This window comes from Dendrobates tinctorius, unplaced genomic scaffold (genome assembly GCF_039654945.1).
Source record: "Dendrobates tinctorius isolate UK_male_01 unplaced genomic scaffold, ASM3965494v1 ptg000107l, whole genome shotgun sequence".
Lineage (NCBI taxonomy): Eukaryota > Metazoa > Chordata > Amphibia > Anura > Dendrobatidae > Dendrobates > Dendrobates tinctorius.
Window position 1 is genome coordinate 18,312,148 of NW_027361775.1, and position 22,475 is coordinate 18,334,622.

Genomic DNA, 22,475 nt, shown 5'->3' on the forward strand with positions numbered 1-22,475 from the left:
CTTATTCGGATTTTATACTTATTGCATCACTAGATAAGGCTGTGAGCAGCGATAGATTGTGCTTTATATATGGCGGGAGTCTGACAGGCACAAGCGCTTCCCTTTGCTGTTTTACAGCAATAAGGATGTTATTAGGTAACAATTATCATGTTGTTATAAACTTATTAATGATTACGTTTTCTCCTTCTTCTCTCTCCACAGGCACGTTGGACCATGGCCAGTCTTAGCTAAGAGCGACCGGTGTGGTCGGTCGCACAGGGCACCGGGCCCCAGGCTGTAGGATCACCTGCTATAACTTCTGCAAGTATTTTAGGGTCTGTTGCCCATTCTTTTCTCTAAACTATCTCTATCGCAGTGAGATTGGATGGAGGCATCTGTGAACAGCAGCTTTCAAGTCTTGCCGCATATCCTCAGTGGGATTTAGGTCTGCACACTGACTGGGCCATTCACACACGTGAGTATGCTTTGGTCTAAACCATCCATTGGAGCTTTGGCAGACGACCTGACCACGTGTCCTAATAGTGTGAATATGTATACACATATATTACTATATATACATAATATCAGTTTACACACATATTACTAAACACATATGATATCGGAGTAATCCTTGATGCTGATCTCTCCTTCAAACCACATATCCAAACCCTTTCCACTTCCTGCCGACTTCAACTCAAAAATATTTCACGCATCCGTTCATTCCTCACCCAAGAATCTGCAAAAACCCTAGTCCATGCCCTCATCATCTCTCGCCTTGACTACTGCAACCTCATGCTCTGCGGCCTCCCCTCAAACACTCTCGCACCCCTCCAATCTATTCTAAACTCTGCTGCCCGACTAATCCACCTGTCCCCCCGCTATTCCCCAGCTTCTCCCCTCTGTCAATCCCTTCACTGGCTCCCAATTGCCCAGAGACTCCATTACAAAACCCTAACCATGACATACAAAGCCATCCACAACTTGTCTCCTCCATACATCTGTGACCTCGTCTCCCGGTACTTTCCTGCACGCAACCTCCGATCCTCACAAGATCTCCTTCTCTACTCCCCTCTTATCTCCTCTTCCCACAATCGCATCACCCCTACTCTGGAACTCTCTACCACAACATATCAGACTCTCACCTACCATCGAAACCTTCAAAAAGAGCCTGAAGACCCACCTCTTCCGACAAGCCTATAACCTGCAGTAACCACCGATCGACCAAACCGCTGCACGACCAGCTCTACCCTCGCCTACTGTATTATCACCCATCCCTTGAAGATTGTGAGCCCTCGCGGGCAGGGTCCTCTCTCCTCCTGTACCAGTTATGACTTGTATTGTTTAAGATTATTGTACTTGTTTTTATGTATACCCCCCTCACATGTAAAGCGCCATGGAATAAATGGCGCTATAACAATAAATAATAATAATAATATCCATATACACATATCAGTATACAAATATATTACTATATTGCTAATATGTGATATATGCTGCTGTGCAGGCGCCGTTTTGCTGAATGTACATTTTCTTTTCTAACCCCACAATAGTATGTGCATTATGTAAAATAGGGGGCAGGTCAGTGAGAGATCAGTGACCTGTCATAAGCCCACACTGATGAATATGCAAGCAGAGCACCACATAAAGACCCCCACATGCCGCCCACGGGCCGCCCCGCGCACAAGAATCACATTCATTCAAAACTGGAAATAAAGATTAAGCAACAACCACAAGACGGATTTCATCCACCAAGGTATAATATTAATTAGTATAACACTGACAGTGTTTGTAGTTTAGTGAGCAAAATCCTGCTGACAGGTTCACTTTAAAAAAACAACAACTCTGGTATCTGCTGCATGGCCCCTGCAAAAGGCCCCAGGGCCACACAATGTCTGGACTTATCACAACACAATGATCTGCTTACATCATATCTGGACCATCATCAATCCTGTAAGAATAAAAACACAAGTGTAAGATTTATAACTCATTCTCCTTATTCCATATTTGCCCAATAATGCGTAACTTCCTTTTTCTCTTATGACACAAATAAAACATACGTAATGGGTGAAATCTTAGAGAACAGCGGTGTCCTCTGCTCCAGAAATAATTACTATCATTTTCTCCAAAAATGCAATTTCCTGGTGCCCCCCCATGATTTCTGCTCCATAGCTGTAGAACTACCCCAGTGCCTGGGAGAACTTGATATAATGAAGGCCGCTGACAATAGGAAAGCTCTGCTAGAACCTCCTGTCCACATGTGAGCTGTATACATATATCTCACTGCATCGCAGAATGTGTAACAGTCCTCTACACACAACCCATTCTCCTATGTTTAGTAGGGACTATTGAGCTGATACATCTCCCCTTATCGGGAACCCCTTTATTAGCTGGGTGCACCACCAGTGCCATGTGATCATTTATTTTCCATGCAGTAAGATTTCAAGATCTACCCCTTATTGGATCGTCCTGCAGAAAGAAAAGAAAACTGTAAAGGGACTCCAACAAAACCCCCTAAAAGCAATGATAAAATCTATAGGATTCTAGAGATCACACACTTATAATGAAGATCTACTTACTGGAATCCATCGTCAGCATTGGAAGACGAAACCTGTAAATGTAGAAATACTGATCAGAATGTTTGGTGTGATGAGGGTTACACGTCTATTGTGCTGACATACGACTATCAGCCTGACTTCTCCATTCTAGGAGGTAATTCATCACTTACATCCATGAGCCAACGTGAAATGATCTCCTCCAATGTAAATACAAACATCTCTCGTCAATCGCACTGGAAATGGTTAAAAATAAATAGGAAAAAGGTGAATGATTACAAGTAAATGGCGGAGTGCTGATCCCAGAGCCAGGAGTGAAGAATGGAGGGAGATAGTAAAGAGAAAAGCAAGACATGGTCATTGGATAGAGGAAAAGACTGAAAAACGATAGAAACTAGTAATAACCCGAGACAGGAGAGTTAGACGCAGCCGACTCACACTCCAACGCTGAGGTCACACTGCACAGGCTCAGGACATTCTAGTCTATGATGTCACCTTCACAGCAACGGATGAATCTGACCTAGAAACAGCTTTATATACAAATTCACATATATACAATGTACAGTATATAACTTGCAAAACGGAGAGACCAATATATATGGAAACACAAGATCTATCAGAATTGCTGAGTAAACTGTAATTAAAAGTAATTTTTTTTAATTACTTACAAAAGTGAAGGTTGTTAGCGCATAAATTGGCCAATTCATGTGAGCACATCAACCACAACAAGGTGACTCTTCTCTGATGGGCCCTGCCATCTAACACATGCCTCTCTTGTGCTCTAAGTCTACAGTGTGAATGGGCAAACATGCCTCTCCTGGGTGACAAAGCTACACATGTAAGTGGGCTAGCAGGAACCAGGGCCGATTGCAGAACGCTTGGGCTGATGGGTGGGGAGCAGAGTCAGGAAGGATGTACAGGTCATGCATAGAAGAGTGCCAGTAAGGGGCGTACTTGCCACTAGGCACCAGAGGGCGAGTGCCTAGAAAGCAGGTTGTGGAAGGGGGGGGATTTCTCCCTTCATACCTATGGTGTATGAAGTGCCAGGACTGGCGTTTATTTGGAGGGGACGTTGAGGTTGGGAGTTCGAGATGTACTTGTAAGTGCCCATGCAGCGCTCATCAGCTTCCTACCCAGACAGGAGACATAAATCCTCCTGGCCGTAGCTTAGCTAGAGGGGGCGGTCGCCCCGGGCCCCATTCTCTAAGGAGCCCACCCGGAGCTACGCTACTGTTAACTCTATGGGCGTGCGCAGCACAGTTAAACTCGGAGGCAAAGCAGGGAGACTTCATCTCCCTGCATAGCCATCCAGCCGCTATGAGCCGGCCCACATGATAGTGCAAGTTCAACGGAACCAACTGAATGCCGATACAGATGAAAGCAATGATAAGAGGGAATATCACGCTCCCTCTCCCATCATTCCCCCACTGCTTCTGATGGCACTGACGCAGACACTGACACTACCAAGTAATGATGTCACCGTGCCCGCTGTCCTGAGATATTTTTTATGGGGAGTGCATTATACTACATAGATCCTGCTTATAGGAAGTACATTTTACTACATAAAGGCCTATGGGGAGTGCATTATACTATATAACGTTTACCTATGGGGAGTGCATTATACTATATAACGTTTACCTATGGGGAGTGCATTATACTATATAGCTTTTACCTATGGGGAGTGCATTACACTATATAATATTTACCTATGGGGAGTGCATTATACTATATAACGTTTACCTATGGGGAGTGCATTATACTATATAGCTTTTACCTATGGGGAGTGCATTATACTATATAACGTTTACCTATGGGGAGTGCATTATACTATATAACGTTTACCTATGGGGAGTGCATTATACTATATAATATTTACCTATGGGGAGTGCATTATACTATATAACGTTTACCTATGGGGAATGCATTATACTATATAGCTTTTACCTATGGGGTGTGCATTACACTATATAATATTTACCTATGGGGAGTGCATTATACTATATAGCTTTTACCTATGGGGAGTGCATTATACTATATAACGTTTACCTATGGGGAGTGCATTATACTAAATAACTTTTAATTATGGGGAGTGCATTATACCATATAGCATTTACCTATGGGGAGTGCATTACACTATATAATATTTACCTATTGTGAGTGCATTATACTATATAATATTTACCTATGGGGAGTGCATTATACTATATGACGTTTACCTATGGGGAGTGCATTATACTATATAACGTTTACCTATGGGGAGTGCATTACACTATATAATATTTACCTATGGGGAGTGCATTACACTATATAATATTTACCTATGGGGAGTGCATTATACCATATAATATTTACCTATGGGGAGTGCATTATACTATATATTTACCTATGGGGAGTGCATTATACTATATAACGTTTACCTATGGGGAATGCATTATACTATATAGCTTTTACCTATGGGGTGTGCATTACACTATATAATATTTACCTATGGGGAGTGCATTATACTATATAGCTTTTACCTATGGGGAGTCCATTATACTATATAACGTTTACCTATGGGGAGTGCATTATACTAAATAACTTTTAATTATGGGGAGTGCATTATACCATATAGCATTTACCTATGGGGAGTGCATTACACTATATAATATTTACCTATTGTGAGTGCATTATACTATATAATATTTACCTATGGGGAGTGCATTATACTATATGACGTTTACCTATGGGGAGTGCATTATACTATATAACGTTTACCTATGGGGAGTGCATTACACTATATAATATTTACCTATGGGGAGTGCATTACACTATATAATATTTACCTATGGGGAGTGCATTATACCATATAATATTTACCTATGGGGAGTGCATTATACTATATATTTACCTATGGGGAGTGCATTATACTATATAACGTTTACCTATGGGGAATGCATTATACTATATAGCTTTTACCTATGGGGTGTGCATTACACTATATAATATTTACCTATGGGGAGTGCATTATACTATATAGCTTTTACCTATGGGGAGTCCATTATACTATATAACGTTTACCTATGAGTGCATTATACTAAATAACTTTTAATTATGGGGAGTGCATTATACCATATAGCATTTACCTATGGGGAGTGCATTACACTATATAATATTTACCTATTGTGAGTGCATTATACTATATAATATTTACCTATGGGGAGTGCATTATACTATATGACGTTTACCTATGGGGAGTGCATTATACTATATAACGTTTACCTATGGGGAGTGCATTACACTATATAATATTTACCTATGGGGAGTACATTATACTATATAATATTTACCTATGGGGAGTGCATTATACCATATAATATTTACCTATGGGGAGTGCATTATACTATATAATGTTTACCTATGGGGAGTGCATTATACTATATAGCTTTTACTTATGGGGAGTGCATTATACTATATAACGTTTACCTATGGGGAGTGCATTATACTATATAACGTTTACCTATGGGGAGTGCATTATACTATATAACGTTTACCTATGGGGAGTGCATTATACTATATAGCTTTTACTTATGGGGAGTGCATTATACTATATAACGTTTACTTATGGGGAGTGCATTATACTATATAAAGTTTACCTATCAGGAGTGCATTATACTATATAATATTTACATATGGGGAGTGCATTATACTATATAACATTTACCTATGGGGAGTGCATTATACTATATAACGTTTACCTATGGGGAGTGCGTTATACTATATAACGTTTACTTATGGGAAGTGCATTATACTATATAACATTTAGCTATGGGGAATGCATTATACTATATAATATTTACCTATGGGGAGTGCATTATAATATATAGCGTTTACTCGTACACACGCGGCTCCGCTCCATACACCTCGTACACACGCGGCTCTGCTCCGTACACCTCGTACACACACCGCTCCACTCCATACACCTCGTACACACGGCTCTGCTACATCCAACCTGTAAACCCCTCCTGACCCCACACAGAAACTTCACCTCATGATTATACTATATAGTGTTTACTCGTACACCTCGAACACATGCGCTCCGCTCCATACACCTCGTACACACACGGCTCTGCTCCGTACACACACGGCTCTGCTCCATACACCTCGTACACACGCGGCTCCGCTCCGTACACCTCGTACACACGCGCTCCGCTCCATACACCTCGTACACACACGGCTCCGCTCCATACACCTCGTACACACGGCTCTGCTACATCCAACCTGTAAACCCCTCCTGACCCCACACAGAAATTTCACCTCATGATTATACTATATAGTGTTTACTCGTACACCTCATACACACGCAGCTCTGCTCCGTACACACGCAGCTCTGCTCCGTACACGCGCGGCTCCGCTCTGTACACCTCGTACACGCGCGGCTCCGCTCCGTACACCTCGTACACGCGCGGCTCCGCTCCGTACACCTCGTACACGCGCGGCTCCGCTCCGTACACCTCGTACACGCGCGGCTCCGCCCCGTACACCTCGTACACGCGCGGCTCCGCCCCGTACACCTCGTACACGCGCGGCTCCGCCCCGTACACCTCGTACACGCGCGGCTCCGCCCCGTACACACGCGCTCCGCTCCATACACCTCGTACACACGCGGCTCTGCTCCGTACACACGCGGCTCCGCTCCGTACACCTCGTACACACGCGGCTCCGCTCCGCACACCTCGTACACACGCGGCTCTGCTCCGTACACCTCGTACACACGCGGCTCCGCTCCGTACACCTCGTACACACGCGGCTCCGCTCCGTACACCTCGTACACACGCGGCTCCGCTCCGTACACCTCGTACACACGCGGCTCCGCTCCGTACACCTCGTACACACGCGGCTCCGCTCCGTACACCTTGTACACATGGGTCGTCCTCCCAGGGCTGTGGGATACTCGGTACCGGGCCGGTATCAGTGAGATGTGTCACAGCAGCGGTGACTTGGACCGTGGCCCTGGGCGCCCAAGTAATAGGAAGATGTGAATGGTGGAATGTAGTTAGATGAATAGTTCGTGACGCCACCTGTGGTGCTCGGCAAGGGAGGTGTTAAGCCGACGCTGCATTCAGATCCGCTGGGACTGATGGTATGGTGCAGCAAAGATGTAAAAGCTCCCCACAGGTGAAGCTATAGTCCCTGGGCAGTGTAGACGTGGTTGGCACGGGGATGTAGCGGTGCCGGAAAGGTAGGAAGCAGACAAGACACAGCGGGGTGCAATTTCTGTACCTTTACTTGATAACTGCAGTCCAGGTCCTGATTACAGATAGTATTGGAGCAGGCTAGCCTGGAAGCAATTCAGGGATTCTCTCTCCGCAGATGGGTTGTGCAGTCTCTTTACTAGCGCTTAATCGAATGAAGTACTCCCAGTACTGAGTTACACTGGAGTTCCTCCTGTCAGGTGTTCTCAAGAACCTCACTTGCACGGCAGACAGCTGTAGCCTATCTCGGGGACTCCTCTCTCCTGAGTCCCGGCTCACTATCCAAGCTGCTGCTGTGCCCTCAAGTCTTAAAGTAGATGGGAGTAGGGCATTTACAGCCTCCTACTCCTCTGGTGTCTGTTGCAGGACCGTTTGTATCCGTACAACCGTGGAGACCTGGCTCCAGTTCATGCGCTCTCTCCAGAGATGAGCTCGTCCTCTCCGCTCTATCTCAGCGCTCCTTCCACACGTCTGCACACTTCACCCTCCGCAGACTAACTAACTAACCACCCCTTCCTCTTGGCCCTCAGAGAGCAGTCCTCCCCTTAATCCCGGTTCAGAGTTCCCCCTGCTGGCCTGGAGTGGAACTGTGTTGCATGCATAGACTGACTGCGAGAGAGACCCATCATTGCCTCCAAGCCTGGCATTACCCTCCCCTGGAGGAAGGCAAAGCCACTGTGGCGACCATACCCCTGGGGCGCCACACACATGCGGCTCTGCTCCGTCCACCTCGTACACACACTGCTCCGCTCTGTCCACATCGTACATGCGTGGCTCCGCTCCATACACCTCGTACACACGCGGCTCTGCTCCGTACACCTCGTACACACACCGCTCCGTCCACCTCGAACACACACGGCTCTGCTACATCCACCCTGTAAACCCCTCCTGACCCCACACAGAAACTTCACCTCATCCAGTACCATGACAACCAGCACAGCAGAGTCCTGCAGAGTGCACTGCCTGCAGACAGACATGTAGTCGAAGGCCCCTGATCATGTGACCGCTGACTCCTCCCCTCTCACAGGTCCTGTGCGCACAAAACACACAGCCCAGCCACATTACTGCAGGCTGCGGTCAGTGCATGGTGGGGGGGCGTGGCGGCTCAGTGCAATGCGGGGAAAAATAGCGTCCCGGGCGGGAGGGAGGTGTCAAAAACGGGACTGTCCTGCGGGAATCGGGATGCTTGGGAGCTATGTGTATCTATAGTATGTAGTGTATGGTATGTGTTTCTCTGTTAATAAATGAGTGTATATGGATATACTGCCTGTGATTCTTGAGTATGATCAGGCCTGAACCCACAATTGTCTCTGCTTGGCAGGATCCCACATAACAAATTTCATGACTAGTCACACCCATGTCCACGCCCAGTCGCACCCATTTAGCACTGCTGATCACACTGACTGCTATTAGGGGCATAGTGGCTGGCATTATGGGCACAGTGGCTGGTACTATGGGCACACTGGCTGGTACTAAGGAAAAGAAAGAAAACAGAGAGAGAGAAAAAAGAAAATAGAGAGAAAGAAAGAAAGAAGAGCGAGAGAGAGAACAGAGCGAAGAAAAGAGAGAGAAAGAAGAAAGAACAGAGAGAAAGAAAGAGGGGAAAGAAAGAACAGAGAGTGAAATAAATAACAGGGAGAGAAAGAAAGGAGAAAGAAAGAACAGAGAAAAATAAAGAGGGGAAATAAAGAAAGAACAGAGATAAAGAGAGCGAAAGAAAGAGAACAGAGAAAAAAAAGCGGGGACAGAAAAAAAGAACAGAGACACAGAAAGAAAGAAAAGAGAAAGAAAGAGAGGAAAGAAAAAAGAAAGAACAGAGAGAGAGAAAGAAAGAGGGGACAGAAAGAACAGAGAGGGAGAGAAAGAAAGAAGGAGGGGAAAGAAAAAGAATAGAGAGAGGGTAAAAGAAAGAGAAAAAAAGAAAGAAAGAACAGAGATAAAAAGAAAGAGGGGGAAAGAAAGAACAGAGAGATACAGAGAAAGAAAGAGGGGAAAAAAGAACAGAGAGAGAAAGAAAAAGAAAAAAGAGGGGAAGGGGGAAAGAATGAAAGAAGAGAGAGAGAAAGAAAGAAGTAAAGAAAGAAAGTACATAGAAAGACAGAAAGAAAGAAAGACAGAAAGAAAGAACAGAGAGAGAAAGAAAAAAAAGAAAGATTAGTGAGAGAAAGAACAGAGAGAGAAAGAAAGAGAGGGAAAGACAGAACAGAGAATGAGAAAGAAACAGAGAGAAAGAAAGAACAGAGAAATAAAGAAACAGAGAGAGAAAGAAAGATTCTACAAAGATACTATAGCAGCTGACTCCCATTGAAGTGCCCACCTAAGCCTCCCGATGCAGGACATATCATGATCCGCTCACATGGCCGGCATCCCCGATTCCAAGGTGATCCTGCTGTCTGCGCTGTCGGAGGAGGACACGGTGATGGATCTGAAGCATTCCTGGTTCCGTCACAATTTCCCCATGAAATTACCTCATTTCCGGTTAGCTTCCAGCACATCACTTCCGGTGGAACGTCATGTGCGAGTTTTAAAGTGCTCCTTGGGGCGCCGCCGTGTACTCCTGTGTCCGTGGGGAACGCCCACTTTGTATGCCTCGTACACACTTGGCTTCGCTCCGTACATCCAGTACACATATGGCTTCACTCCGCACACACACGGCTCCGCATACCACATACACACGCGGCTCCGCTCCGTAAACCAAGAACACACACACTCCGCTCCAAACACCTCGTACAAGCGTGGCTCCGCTCCGTACACCTCATACACGCGCAGCTCCGCTCCCCACACCTCATACACGCGCGGCTCCTCTCCATACACACGCAACTCTGCTCCGTATGACCCGTACACACACTGCTCCGCTCCGTACACCTCGTACACGCGCGGCTCCGCTCCGTACACCTCGTACACACGCGGCTCCGCTCCGTACACCTCGTACACGCGCGGCTCCTCCCCGTACACCTCGTACACGCGCGGCTCCTCCCCGTACACCTCGTACACGCGCGGCGCCGCTCCCCACACCTCGTACACGCGCGGCGCCGCTCCCCACACCTCGTACACGCGCGGCGCCGCTCCCCACACCTCGTACACGCGCGGCGCCGCTCCCCACACCTCATACACGCGCGGCTCCGCTCCCCACACCTCATACACGCGCGGCGCTGCTCCTCATACATGCGCGGCGCCGCTCCCCACACCTCATACACGCGCGGCTCCGCTCCGTGCACCTCGTACACGCGCGGCTCTGCTACATCCACACTGTAAGGGTGTGTGCACATGCTGCGGACCTGCAGCACCATTATAATCAATGGAAATAGAAATCCGCAGTGCACACGGTGTGGAATTTTCCGCGCGGATTTGCTGCGGTTTCAAAACCGCAGCATGTCAATTCTTTGAGCGGACTCCGCTGCGGTTTGGCATCTGCTCCACGGCAAGTGTCAAACCGCAGGGTAAAACCACAGAAAATCTGCAGATAAACCGCAGGTCGTTTTACCTGCGGATTTACACAAATCCACGCGGAAAATTCCGCAGGACAATCCACAGTGTGTGCACACACCCTAAACCTCTTCTGATCCCACACAGAAACTTTACCTCATCCAGCATGACAGCCAGCACAGCAGACCAGACTCCTGCAGAGTGCAGACAGACATGGGGGCAGACACAGCCCCTGATCATGTGACCCCTGACTCCTCCCCTCTCACAGGTCCTGTGCGCACAGAACACACACAGCCCTGTCACATCATTGCAGGCTGTGATGCGTCTATCTGGGACGGCGAGCATGGCATCGGTGGATGGGGGGCGTGGCGGCTCAGTGCAATGCGGGAAAAATACCGTCCCGTGGGGGACGCGGGAGGGGGGGGTGTCAAAAACGGAACTGTCCCGCGGGAGTCGGGACGCTTGGGAGCTATGCTGTCAGTAATGTGCTGGGGTGCAGGCGGTGCGGTGCTGGTGGATGTGATGCTGTCAGTAATGTGCTGGGGTGCAGGCGGTGCAGTGCTGGTGGATGTGATGCTATCAGTAATGTGCTGGGGTGCAGGCGGTGCGGTGCTGGTGGATGTGATGCTATCAGTAATGTGCTGGGGTGCAGGCGGTGCGGTGCTGGTGGATGTGATGCTGTCAGTAATGTGCTGGGGTGCAGGCGGTGCAGTGCTGGTGGATGTGATGCTATCAGTAATGTGCTGGGGTGCAGGCGGTGCGGTGCTGGTGGATGTGATGCTATCAGTAATGTGCAGGCGGTGCAGTGCTGGTGGATGTGATGCTATCAGTAATGTGCTGGGGTGCAGGCGGTGCGGTGCTGGTGGATGTGATGCTATCAGTAATGTGCTGGGGTGCAGGCGGTGCGGTGCTGGTGGATGTGATGCTATCAGTAATGTGCTGGGGTGCAGGCGGTGCGGTGCTGGTGGATGTGATGCTATCAGTAATGTGCTGGGGTGCAGGCGGTGCAGTGCTGGTGGATGTGATGCTATCAGTAATGTGCTGGGGTGCAGGCGGTGCGGTGCTGGTGGATGTGATGCTATCAGTAATGTGCTGGGGTGCAGGCGGTGCGGTGCTGGTGGATGTGATGCTATCAGTAATGTGCTGGGGTGCAGGCGGTGCGGTGCTGGTGGATGTGATGCTATCAGTAATGTGGTGAGGTGCAGGCGGTGCGGTGCTGGTGGATGTGATGCTATCAGTAATGTGCTGGGGTGCAGGCGGTGCAGTGCTGGTGGATGTGATGCTATCAGTAATGTGCTGGGGTGCAGGCGGTGCGGTGCTGGTGGATGTGATGCTATCAGTAATGTGCTGGGGTGCAGGCGGTGCGGTGCTGGTGGATGTGATGCTATCAGTAATGTGCTGGGGTGCAGGCGGTGCGGTGCTGGTGGATGTGATGCTATCAGTAATGTGCTGGGGTGCAGGCGGTGCGGTGCTGGTGGATGTGATGCTATCAGTAATGTGCTGGGGTGCAGGCGGTGCGGTGCTGGTGGATGTGATGCTATCAGTAATGTGCTGGGGTGCAGGCGGTGCGGTGCTGGTGGATGTGATGCTATCAGTAATGTGCTGGGGTGCAGGCGGTGCGGTGCTGGTGGATGTGATGCTATCAGTAATGTGCTGGGGTGCAGGCGGTGCGGTGCTGGTGGATGTGATGCTATCAGTAATGTGCTGGGGTGCAGGCGGTGCAGTGCTGGTGGATGTGATGCTATCAGTAATGTGCTGGGGTGCAGGCGGTGCAGTGCTGGTGGATGTGATGCTATCAGTAATGTGCTGGGGTGCAGGCGGTGCGGTGCTGGTGGATGTGATGCTATCAGTAATGTGCTGGGGTGCAGGCGGTGCGGTGCTGGTGGATGTGATGCTGTCAGTAATGCGCTGGGGTGTGTGTGGTGCTGGTGAATGTGATGCTATCAGTAATGCGCTGGGGTGCAGGAGATGCGGTGCTGGTGGATGTGATGCTATCAGTAATGTGCAGGCGGTGCTGGTGGATATGATGCTATCAGTAATGTGCTAGGGTGCAAGCGGTGCGGTGCTGGTGGATGTGATGCTGTCAGTAATGTGCTGGGGTGCAGGCTGTGCGGTGCTGGTGGATGTGATGCTATCAGTAATGTGCTGGGGTACAGGCAGTGCGCTGCTCGTGGATGTGATGCTATCAGTAATGTGCTGGGGTGCAGGTGGTACGGTGCTGGTGGATGTGATGCTATCAGTAATGTGCTGGGGTGCAGGTGGTACGGTGCTGGTGGATGTGATGCTATCAGTAATGTGCTGGGGTGCAGGCTGTGCGGTGCTAGTGGATGTGATGCTATCAGTAATGTGCTGGGGTACAGGCGGTGCGGTGCTGGTGGATGTGATGCTATCAGTAATGTGCTGGGGTGCAGGCGGTGCGGTGCTGGTGGATGTGATGCTGTCAGTAATGCGCTGGGGTGCAGGCTGTGCGGTGCTAGTGGATGTGATGCTATCAGTAATGTGCTGGGGTGCAGGCGGTGCGGTGCTGGTGGATGTGATGCTGTCAGTAATGCGCTGGGGTGCAGGCTGTGCGGTGCTGGTGGATGTGATGCTATCAGTAATGTGCTGGGGTGCAGGCGGTGCGGTGCTGGTGGATGTGATGCTGTCAGTAATGCGCTGGGGTGCAGGCTGTGCGGTGCTGGTGGATGTGATGCTATCAGTAATGTGCAGGCGGTGCGGTGCTGGTGGATATGATGCTATCAGTAATGTGCTAGGGTGCAAGCGGTGCGGTGCTGGTGGATGTGATGCTATCAGTAATGTGCTGGGGTGCAGGCTGTGCGGTGCTGGTGGATGTGATGCTATCAGTAATGTGCTGGGGTACAGGCAGTGCGCTGCTCGTGGATGTGATGCTATCAGTAATGTGCTGGGGTGCAGGTGGTACGGTGCTGGTGGATGTGATGCTATCAGTAATGTGCTGGGGTGCAGGCTGTGCGGTGCTAGTGGATGTGATGCTATCAGTAATGTGCTGGGGTACAGGCGGTGCGGTGCTGGTGGATGTGATGCTATCAGTAATGTGCTGGGGTGCAGGCGGTGCGGTGCTGGTGGATGTGATGCTGTCAGTAATGCGCTGGGGTGCAGGCTGTGCGGTGCTAGTGGATGTGATGCTATCAGTAATGTGCTGGGGTGCAGGCGGTGCGGTGCTGGTGGATGTGATGCTATCAGTAATGTGCTGGGGTGCAGGCGGTGCGGTGCTGGTGGATGTGATGCTGTCAGTAATGCGCTGGGGTGCAGGCGGTGCGGTGCTGGTGGATGTGATGCTATCAGTAATGTGCTGGGGTGCAGGCTGTGCGGTGCTAGTGGATGTGATGCTATCAGTAATGTGCTGGGGTGCAGGCGGTGCGGTGCTGGTGGATGTGATGCTATCAGTAATGTGCTGGGGTGCAGGCGGTGCGGTGCTGGTGGATGTGATGCTGTCAGTAATGCGCTGGGGTGCAGGCGGTGCGGTGCTGGTGGATGTGATCCTGTCAGTAATGTGCTGGGGTGCAGGCTGTGCGGTGCTAGTGGATGTGATGCTATCAGTAATGTGCTGGGGTGCAGGCGGTGCGGTGCTGGTGGATGTGATGCTATCAGTAATGTGCTGGGGTGCAGGCGGTGCGGTGCTGGTGGATGTGATGCTGTCAGTAATGCGCTGGGGTGCAGGCGGTGCGGTGCTGGTGGATGTGATGCTGTCAGTAATGCGCTGGGGTGTGTGTGGTGCTGGTGAATGTGATGCTATCAGTAATGCGCTGGGGTGCAGGAGATGCGGTGCTGGTGGATGTGATGCTATCAGTAATGTGCAGGCGGTGCGGTGCTGGTGGATATGATGCTATCAGTAATGTGCTAGGGTGCAAGCGGTGCGGTGCTGGTGGATGTGATGCTGTCAGTAATGTGCTGGGGTGCAGGTGGTACGGTGCTGGTGGATGTGATGCTATCAGTAATGTGCTGGGGTGCAGGCTGTGCGGTGCTGGTGGATGTGATGCTATCAGTAATGTGCTGGGGTACAGGCAGTGCGCTGCTCGTGGATGTGATGCTATCAGTAATGTGCTGGGGTGCAGGCGGTGCGGTGCTGGTGGATGTGATGCTGTCAGTAATGCGCTGGGGTGCAGGCGGTGCGGTGCTGGTGGATGTGATGCTGTCAGTAATGCGCTGGGGTGTGTGTGGTGCTGGTGAATGTGATGCTATCAGTAATGCGCTGGGGTGCAGGAGATGCGGTGCTGGTGGATGTGATGCTATCAGTAATGTGCAGGCGGTGCGGTGCTGGTGGATATGATGCTATCAGTAATGTGCTAGGGTGCAAGCGGTGCGGTGCTGGTGGATGTGATGCTGTCAGTAATGTGCTGGGGTGCAGGTGGTACGGTGCTGGTGGATGTGATGCTATCAGTAATGTGCTGGGGTGCAGGCTGTGCGGTGCTGGTGGATGTGATGCTATCAGTAATATGCTGGGGTACAGGCAGTGCGCTGCTCGTGGATGTGATGCTATCAGTAATGTGCTGGGGTGCAGGTGGTACGGTGCTGGTGGATGTGATGCTATCAGTAATGTGCTGGGGTGCAGGCTGTGCGGTGCTAGTGGATGTGATGCTATCAGTAATGTGCTGGGGTACAGGCAGTGCGCTGCTCGTGGATGTGATGCTATCAGTAATGTGCTGGGGTGCAGGCTGTGCGGTGCTGGTGGATGTGATGCTATCAGTAATATGCAGGTGGTGCGGTGCTGGTGGATGTGATGCTGTCAGTAATGAGCTGGGGTGCAGGCATTGCGGTGCTGGTGGATGTAATGCTATCAGTAATGTGCGGGGGTGCAGGTAGTGCAGTGCTGGTGGATGTAATGCTATCAGTAATGCGCAGGCGGTGCCATGCTGGTGGATGTGATGCTGTCAGTAATTTGCTGGGGTGCAGGTGGTGCGGTGCTGGTGGATGTGTTACTATCACTAATGTGCTGAGGTGCAGGCAGTGCCGTGCTGGTGTATGTGATGCTGTCTGTAATGCGCTGGGGTGCGTGCGGTTTTATTGGATGTGATGCTATCAGTAATGTGCTGGGGTGCAGGCTGTGCGGTGCTGGTGGATGTGATGCTGTCAGTCATGTGCTGGGGTGCAGGCGGTGCGGTGCTGGTGGATGTGATGCTATCAGTAATGTGCTGGGGTGCAGGCGGTGCTGGTGGATTTGATGCTATCAGTAATGTGCTGGGGTGCGGTGCTGGTGTACTTGATGCTGTCAGTAATGTGCGGGGGTGCAGGCAGTGCGGTGCTGGTGGATGTGATGCTGTCAGTAATGCGCTGGGGTGTGTGTGGTGCTGGTGGATGTGATGCTATCAGTAATGCGCTGGGGTGCAGGTGGTGCGGTTCTGGTGGATGTGATGGTATCACTAATGTGCTGGGGTGCAGGCAGTGCGGTGCTGGTGGATGTGATGCTATCAGTAATGTGCTGGGGTAGAGGCGATTCTGGTGGATGTGATGCTATCAGTAATGTGCTGGGGTGCAGGCGGTGCGGTGCTGGTGGATGTGATGCTATCAGTAATGAGCTGGGGTGCAGGCGATGTGATGCTATCAGTAATGTGCTGGGGTGCAGGCTGTGCGGTGCTGGTGGATGTGATGCTATCAGTAATATGCAGGCGGTGCTGGTGGATGTGACGCTGTCAGTAATGAGCTGGGGTGTGTGCGGTTCTGGTGGATGTGCTGCTATCAGTAATGTGCTGGGGTGCAGGCATTGCGGTGCTGGTGGATGTATTGCTGTCAGTAATTTGCTGAGGTGCAGGCGGTGCCGTGCTGGTGTATGTGATGCAGTCAGTAATGTGCTGGGGTGCAGGCGGTGCGGTGCTGGTGGATGTGATGCTATCAGTAATGTGCTGGGGTGCAGGCGGTGCGGTGCTGGTGTATGTGATGCAGTCAGTAATGTGCTGGGGTGCAGGCGGTGCGGTGCTGGTGGATGTGATGCTATCAGTAATGTGCTGGGGTGCAGGCGGTGCGGTGCTGGTGGATGTGATGCTATCAGTAATGTGCTGGGGTGCAGGCAGTGCGGTGCTGGTGGATGTGATGCTATCAGTAATGTGCTGGGGTGCAGGCGGTGCGGTGCTGGTGGATGTGATGCTATCAGTAATGTGCTGGAGTGCAGGCGGTGCGGTGCTGGTGGATATGATGCTATCAGTAATGTGCTGGGGTGCAGGCGGTGCTGGTGGATGTGATGCTATCAGTAATGTGCTGGGGTGCAGGCGGTGCGGTGCTGGTGGATGTGATGCTATCAGTAATGTGCTGGGGTGCAGGCGGTGCGGTGCTGGTGGATGTGATGCTATCAGTAATGTGCTGGAGTGCAGGCGGAGCGGTGCTGGTGGATGTGATGCTATCAGTAATGTGCTGGAGTGCAGGCGGTGCGGTGCTGGTGGATATGATGCTATCAGTAATGTGCTGGGGTGCAGGCGGTGCGGTGCTGGTGGATGTGATGCTATCAGTAATGTGCTGGGGTGCAGGCTGTGCGGTGCTGGTGGATGTGATGCTATCAGTAATGTGCTGGGGTGCAGGCAGTGCGGTGCTGGTGGATGTGATGCTATCAGTAATGTGCTGGGGTGCAGGCAGTGCGGTGCTGGTGGATGTCATGGTATCAGTAATGTGCTGGGGTGCAGGCAGTGCGGTGCTGGTGGATGTCATGGTATCAGTAATGTGCTGGGGTACAGGCAGTGTGGTGCTGGTGGATGTGATGCTATCAGTAATGTGCTGGGGTGCAGGCGATGCGGTGCTGGTGGATGTGATGCTGTCAGTAATGTGCTGGGGTGCAGGCAATGCGGTGCTGGTGGATGTGATGCTGTCAGTAATGTGCTGGGGTGCAGGCAGTGCGGTGCTGGTGGATGTGATGCTGTCAGTAATGTGCTGGGGTGCAGGCGGTGCGGTGCTGGTGGATGTGATGCTATCAGTAATGTGCTGGGGTGCAGGCGGTGCGGTGCTGGTGGATGTAATGCTATCAGTAATGTGCTGGGGTGCAGGTGGTGCGGTGCTGGTGGATGTGATGCTATCAGTAATGTGCTGGGGCACAGGCGGTGCGGTGCTGGTGGATGTGATGCTATCAGTAATGTGCTGGGGTGCAGGCGGAGCCGTGCTGGTGGATGTGATGCTATCAGTAATGTGCGTGGGTGCAGGCGGTGCTGGTGGATGTGATGCTGTCAGTAAAGTGCTGGGGTGCAGGCGGTGCGGTGCTGGTGGATTTGATGCTATCAGTAATGTGCTGGGGTGCGGTGCTGGTGTACTTGATGCTGTCAGTAATGTGCGGGGGTGCAGGCAGTGCGGTGCTGGTGGATGTGATGCTGTCAGTAATGCGCTGGGGTGTGTGTGGTGCTGGTGGATGTGATGCTATCAGTAATGCGCTGGGGTGCAGGTGGTGCAGTACTGGAGGATGTGATGCTGTCAGTAATGTGCTGGGGAGCAGGCGGAGCGGTTCTGGTGGATGTGATGGTATCAGTAATGTGCTGGGGTGCAGGCAGTGCGGTGCTGGTGGATGTGATGCTATCAGTAATGTGCTGGGGTAGAGGCGATGCTGGTGGATGTGATGCTATCAGTAATGTGCTGGGGTGCAGGCGGTGCGGTGCTGGTGGATGTGATGCTATCAGTAATGAGCTGGGGTGCAGGCGGTGCGGTGCTGGTGGATGTGATGCGATCAGTAATTTGCTGGGGTGCAGGCTGTGCAGTGCTGGTGGATGTGATGCTATCAGTAATATGCAGGCGGTGCGGTGCTGGTGGATGTGATGCTGTCAGTAATGAGCTGGGGTGTGTGCGGTTCTGGTGGATGTGCTGCTATCAGTAATGTGCTGGGGTACAGGCATTGCGGTGCTGGTGGATGTATTGCTGTCAGTAATTTGCTGAGGTGCAGGCGGTGCCGTGCTGGTGTATTTGATGCAGTCAGTAATGTGCTGGGGTGCAGGCGGTGCGGTGCTGGTGTATGTGATGCTGTCTGTAATGCGCTGGGGTGCAGGCGGTGCGGTGCTGGTGTATGTGATGCTGTCTGTAATGCGCTGGGGTGCGTGCGGTTTTATTGGATGTGATGCTATCAGTAATGTGCTGGGGTGCAGGCATTGCGGTGCTGGTGGATGTATTGCTGTCAGTAATTTGCTGAGGTGCAGGCGGTGCCGTGCTGGTGTATGTGATGCAGTCAGTAATGTGCTGGGGTGCAGGCGGTGCGGTGCTGGTGGATGTGATGCTATCAGTAATGTGCTGGGGTGCAGGCGGTGCGGTGCTGGTGGATGTGATGCTATCAGTAATGTGCTGGGGTGCAGGCAGTGCGGTGCTGGTGGATGTGATGCTATCAGTAATGTGCTGGGGTGCAGGCGGTGCGGTGCTGGTGGATGTGATGCTATCAGTAATGTGCTGGAGTGCAGGCGGTGCGGTGCTGGTGGATATGATGCTATCAGTAATGTGCTGGGGTGCAGGCGGTACTGGTGGATGTGATGCTATCAGTAATGTGCTGGGGTGCAGGCGGTGCGGTGCTGGTGGATGTGATGCTATCAGTAATGTGCTGGGGTGCAGGCGGTGCGGTGCTGGTGGATGTGATGCTATCAGTAATGTGCGTGGGTGCAGGCGGTGCGGTGCTGGTGGATGTGATGCTATCAGTAATGTGCTGGAGTGCAGGCGGAGCGGTGCTGGTGGATGTGATGCTATCAGTAATGTGCTGGAATGCAGGCGGTGCGGTGCTGGTGGATATGATGCTATCAGTAATGTGCTGGGGTGCAGGCGGTGCGGTGCTGGTGGATGTGATGCGATCAGTAATGTGCTGGGGTGCAGGCTGTGCGGTGCTGGTGGATGTGATGCTATCAGTAATGTGCTGGGGTGCAGGCAGTGCGGTGCTGGTGGATGTGATGCTGTCAGTAATGTGCTGGGGTGCAGGCGGTGCGGTGCTGGTGGATGTGATGCTATCAGTAATGTGCTGGGGTGCAGGCAGTGCGGTGCTGGTGGATGTCATGGTATCAGTAATGTGCTGGGGTGCAGGCAGTGCGGTGCTGGTGGATGTCATGGTATCAGTAATGTGCTGGGGTGCAGGCAGTGCGGTGCTGGTGGATGTCATGGTATCAGTAATGTGCTGGGGTGCAGGCAGTGTGGTGCTGGTGGATGTGATGCTATCAGTAATGTGCTGGGGTGCAGGCGATGCGGTGCTGGTGGATGTGATGCTGTCAGTAATGTGCTGGGGTGCAGGCAGTGCGGTGCTGGTGGATGTGATGCTGTCAGTAATGTGCTGGGGTGCAGGCAGTGCGGTGCTGGTGGATGTGATGCTGTCAGTAATGTGCTGGGGTGCAGGCGGTGCGGTGCTGGTGGATGTGATGCTATCAGTAATGTCCTGGGGTGCAGGCGGTGCGGTGCTGGTGGATGTGATGCTATCAGTAATGTGCTGGGGTGCAGGCGGTGCGGTGCTGGTGGATGTGATGCCATCAGTAATGCGCTGGGGTGCAGGTTGTGCGGTGCTGGTGGATGTAATGCTATCAGTAATGTGCTGGGGTGCAGGTGGTGCGGTATTGGTGGATGTGATGCTATCAGTAATGTGCTGGGGCACAGGCGGTGCGGTGCTGGTGGATGTGATGCTATCAGTAATGTGCTGGGGTGCAGGCGGTGCGGTGCTGGTGGATGTGATGCTATCAGTAATGTGCTGGGGTGCAGGCGGTGCGGTGCTGGTGGATGTGATGCTATCAGTAATGTGCTGGGGTGCAGGTGATGCGGTGCTGGTGGATGTGATGCTATCAGTAATGTGCTGGGATGCAGGTGGTGCGGTGCTGGTGAATGTGATGCTGTCAGTAATGTGCTGGGGTGCAGTCGGTGCTGTGCTGGTGGATGTGATGCTATCAGTAGTGTGCGGGGGTGCAGGCTGTGCGGTGCTGGTGGATGTGATGCTATCAGTAATGTGCAGGCGGTGCGGTGCTGATGGATGTAATGCTATCAGTAATATGCGGGGGTGCAGGCGGTGCGGTGCTGGTGGATGTGATGCTGTCAGTAATGCGCTGGGGTGTGTGTGGTGCTGGTGAATGTGATGCTATCAGTAATGCGCTGGGGTGCAGGTGGTGCGGTACTGGTGGATGTGATGCTGTCAGTAATGTGCTGGGGTGCAGGAGATGCGGTGCTGGTGGATGTAATGCTATCAGTAATGTGCTGGGGTGCAGGCGGTGCGGTGCTGGTGGATGTGATGCTATCAGTAATGTGCTGGGGTGCAGGCGGTGTGGTGCTGGTGGATATGATGCTATCAGTAATGTGCTGGGGTGCAGGCATTGCGGTGCTGGTGGATGTGATGCTGTCAGTAATGTGCTGGGGTGCAGGCAGTGCGGTGCTGGTGGATGTGATGCTGTCAGTAATGTGCTGGGGTGCAGGCGGTTCGGTGCTGGTGGATGTGATGCTATCAGTAATGTGCTGGGGTGCAGGCGGTGCTGGTGGATGTGATGCTATCAGTAATGCGCGGGGGTGCAGGCGGTGCGGTTCTGGTGGATGTGCTGCTATCAGTAATGTGCTGGGGTGCAGGCATTGCGGTGCTGGTGGATGTGATGCTATCAGTAATGTCCTGGGGTGCAGGCGGTGCGGTGCTGGTGGATGTGATGCTATCAGTAATGTGCTGGGGTGCAGGCGGTGCGGTGCTGGTGGATGTGATGCTATCAGTAATGTGCTGGGGTGCAGGCAGTGCGGTGCTGGTGGATGTGATGCTATCAGTAATGTGCTGGGGTGCAGGCGGTGCGGTGCTGGTGGATGTGATGCTATCAGTAATGTGCTGGAGTGCAGGCGGTGCGGTGCTGGTGGATATGATGCTATCAGTAATGTGCTGGGGTGCAGGCGGTGCTGAAGGATGTGATGCTATCAGTAATGTGCTGGGGTGCAGGCGGTGCGGTGCTGGTGGATGTGATGCTATCAGTAATGTGCTGGGGTGCAGGCATTGCGATGCTGGTGGATGTGATGCTGTCAGTAATGTGCTGGAGTGCAGGCGGTGCGGTGCTGGTGGATATGATGCTATCAGTAATGTGCTGGGGTGCATGCGGTGCTGGTGGATATGATGCTATCAGTAATGTGCTGGGGTGCAGGCTGTGCGGTGCTGGTGGATGTGATGCTATCAGTAATGTGCTGGGGTGCAGGCATTGCGGTGCTGGTGGATGTGATGCTGTCAGTAATGTGCTGGGGTGCAGGCAGTGCGGTGCTGGTGGATGTCATGGTATCAGTAATGTGCTGGGGTGCAGGCAGTGCGGTGCTGGTGGATGTCATGGTATCAGTAATGTGCTGGGGTGCAGGCGATGCGGTGCTGGTGGATGTGATGCTGTCAGTAATG

The 22,475-nt window shown here is 51.7% G+C and overlaps 1 long non-coding RNA gene across 2 annotated transcripts in view; it reads left to right on the forward strand.

Moving 5' to 3' along the window:
* Positions 1-255: 255 nt before the first annotated feature.
* LOC141100769 (uncharacterized) overlaps positions 256-22,475 on the forward strand; it is a 57,401-nt gene continuing 35,181 nt past the window's right edge. Inside the window, exon 1 of one of the 2 annotated variants that reach the window (XR_012234766.1) lies at positions 256-454. This is a non-coding gene — a long non-coding RNA (uncharacterized lncRNA). Of the gene's footprint in view, positions 455-11,592; positions 11,668-22,475 lie in introns of those variants that run through there. The other variant, XR_012234765.1, reaches the window with a different exon arrangement.